Here is a 3,554-nt window from a genome sequence, read left to right as displayed (position 1 = left end):
AAGTAATAAATGTTATTTGCAGTTAACAATTTTCTTTTTTCTTTATTACAATATTTATGGCAAGACTAGGTATAAATTGATGATTCAAAAGTGCTGAGTAACATAACCTAGTTTTTTATATGAATTGCAATAATATTGATTCTGCACACCTAAATCATTTTCAGAATCTATACTCATAGTATAAAGTTGAAGAGCTTGTTTGGTCGATGAACGTCGCGAACTTGTTTTATTTGAAAATTTTTTTTAGGTGTAATTCATATATGAAACCCATAGGCTATACAATAATATAATACAATATGGATGAAACCGCAAAACACAGCAGCACACTAGACGTTAGGAATAAAGTTATTACCCGATATTTTTTTTGTTGTGCCACTGAATGGATTTTCGGTCTGCGGAGAAGGGCTAACTTCTATGCATTTTGGTAAAGATTTAACATAGAAATATATTTGATAAATATTCATAACCTTTTCTTGTTAAACGTTGATGAAATTTTAAATATCCAGACACGATTATATGAATGAGTTTAATTTAAATAGAATATCCATTAACATAATTAATTCAATAGTCCATACGAGTAGATATAAATATACAAACTTTATATGTATTAATATAACATTGTGTCTGCTCCGCAATTTTTCTGATCTGGATATTGTGATAAGATCATTCAATTGCTAATCCATGTGCAACAGAACGTTGCCATTTTTTCCACAAAAGAATTTATACTTTGCTACATTAAAACAACTGCTCAATTTATTTACTAAGTATAAATTAGAAATGATACCTTGAGTGTTCGTCGCTTGACCATTTCTTAAGTTTAAATAGATATGTCCTATGATGAAAACTTAAACGTTATATAATTAAAAAAAATATTTTGATAACTCTCACTTGATGCTGCCATTCACAGTAAATTGTTTGTAGACGTTTTGAGAAATGACGGATTCTTACCTAATAATTTTCGTGGAGCCTTTCCATATTCTTTACTAGTTGCGCCCCGCGGTTTCTCCTGCGTAAGTCCGTATCCCGTAGGAACATCGGGATAAAAAGTTGCCTATATGTTATTCCAGTTGTCCAGCTGCCTACATACCAAATTTCATTGCAATCGGTTCAGTAGTTTTTGTGTGAAAGAGCAACATACACACACATATCCTTACAAACTTTTGCATTTATAATATTAGTAGGATAGGATGAACTTTTCTGTTTCTATTCTGTTTGTGTCACGTTTTAAGAAGCTGTTGATAATGGAGGAAAGTAATGAACCTCTTCAAATTAATAAATAGTGCATATAATATCAGCTCTTTTACTTAGAACCTTACTATAACTGAAGTACTCTACTTCGGTTAGGAACATTAGATTCCTTAAATTTTGTCGTACATTTTCGTAGAAAGAAATTGATTTAAAAGAAGGATTCATGGACAGCAAGCAGCCATTAAGAATTATAGGCGGGTCTTAAATATTTTATGATGAGCATGCCGATTCTTAGAAAGAACAAATATGACTATATTATGATCGTAAAGTTATTCTTTTATTGTTTATTATAATTGGATTCGTGTTTATAATACGTAAAGGTATAACGTCTTCAAAATAAAACTTTTGAAACAGTTTATAATGTATTTTAATTGGCAACCTGAAATGTGAATGAGAGATTTTTAATCTATCGAATTGAATCTATAGCTCTAAGGGGCAAGACATAATTTTGATCAAATAACTAGCAAAACTAAATTTTTGAATAGCGCATAAAATTGATATTAAGTTGTTATTTACAGACCTTGTGTATGTTTATTGTTACATCTCTATATAGATACAATATCTCGGGACTAGTAGAATATCTTTAGAATTAAGTTTGAAATAGACATCAAAGTCAAATTAATTTAAAAGTATCTAATTTGAAATTTAATCGTAATCTATAACTAATACGTATAAATTGTTACAACTTACATTTTTATTTTATATTTGGTATTTTTACGTATTTCTCTATTCATAAATTGTTAACAGAATTTGCTTCATAAATATTCGGAGCCTCAAAGTCCGAGGTTCGCAACAAAGTCCCAAAATTTCTGGATAAACTGGTTTTACCGTGATTTGCGCGACGCGGGACATGCATATTGTATTATGTTATTTGTACATCACATTCATTGCAATGTTTTAGTTGTATTGCTCTAGTCATGTAATGGAATTCCTTGTTAAAAAATACAAAAAGATCGCTGTCCTCGTATGATATTAAGATATATGTATTTTCTTTACAGACAAGTAAGTGATCAGCCATCTTTCCCAACAGGACACACAATTTTTTGTCACTATATATCGATATTTTGGCAAAAAAATTTGGAATCACTTTATGAATTATTGCTAAGTTTAAAAGATTATAAAATCTATGTCAACTACGTCAATATAATGACTACATCTATGAAATACAGTCCTTAGTTCTTATTTCCCAACACAATGTTTCTACCGCTGAAAAAGTTATTCTATGACTATATATTTGTAACGAAATGTTTTTTTAGAAAACATGCTACTCAAGGTTAAAGAAGAACATACGTAATTTAACATTTTATTTGATAACCTGTTGCAATTATTATAATTAAATAAGATAAAAATAAATACGTCGACCCACTGCCTCCGCTTTTTAATTTTTAATGTAAAATAGTAAGTCTTTATTATTATAAATTTAAACAATTCGCTATAAAAAAAAACCTATTTAATTATACCGTATCCGCCAAAAATTAAATAATTCGCATTATTTATTTTATGGGTCTACAAACCGTATCCACAATCTCGTAATGTGAAAAAGGCCGGTATATTTACCTTGAAATATTTGCACGAATCACTTCACAAACACACAGCAAATATATTCAAATGAGAATATAAATGTAATTTTTATTGAGCGATTTCGATACGAAATGAACTCTCGTAAACCTACTCGCGAAGTTACCGTGGCGACGCGCGTGCTCTCCCCGCGAAAGCTAGATTACAACTGGCTGATTATAATGTAAAATGTAAAGATAAGCTCTTCAGCCACCGTGTCATCTATGACGTAAGCGTTTTTCATAACAGCCTTAGCGGTTTTCCTTTGAATTACAGCGCGGCTATTGAATACAACTGTGGTCTAAATTTACCTCGTTTTAGAATCGTTCTTATCACAAATTGCAGTTAGTTGACAGTTTTTAATAGTAAAGGAAGTTATTTTATGAATTAACCTTTGCAATTATATAGCACTTTAAGTATTGAATAATTATTTTCACTTAGTATTTCAGTTATATATTAATAATTAACTCTGATCTAATGAACAGTGGTAGTATATTTTTGATTTAAAATTGATTCGTTTGATAAATTTATCAAACTATTGATAAAGTGAATCAAAACAAAATAAATACCGCGAAAATAGAAATATCTACGATGACAATGTTACATAACTGCATATATAGAGCACGACTGATAAATGACTTTTTATCAGGCGATGTTCAATATCTTTTGCGAAGGTCGTTACTATCTGCTTTCTTTTTAGTATTCCGCTCTAAAAGGGTTAATCTGGACTGTTTTTCTGTCTGTTTGTC

The 3,554-nt window shown here is 30.0% G+C and overlaps 1 protein-coding gene across 1 annotated transcript in view; it reads right to left on the bottom strand.

Moving 5' to 3' along the window:
• LOC119831180 overlaps positions 1 to 2,970 on the bottom strand; it is an 83,535-nt gene extending 80,565 nt beyond the window's left edge. The window contains exon 1 of the mRNA XM_038354465.1: positions 2,806 to 2,970. The gene's annotated coding sequence lies outside the window, so the exon portion shown is untranslated. The remainder of the gene's footprint in view (positions 1 to 2,805) is intronic.
• Positions 2,971 to 3,554: the final 584 nt, after the last annotated feature.

This window comes from Zerene cesonia, chromosome 13 (genome assembly GCF_012273895.1).
Source record: "Zerene cesonia ecotype Mississippi chromosome 13, Zerene_cesonia_1.1, whole genome shotgun sequence".
Taxonomy (NCBI): domain Eukaryota; kingdom Metazoa; phylum Arthropoda; class Insecta; order Lepidoptera; family Pieridae; genus Zerene; species Zerene cesonia.
This window is presented reverse-complemented; position numbering and strand designations above follow the sequence as displayed.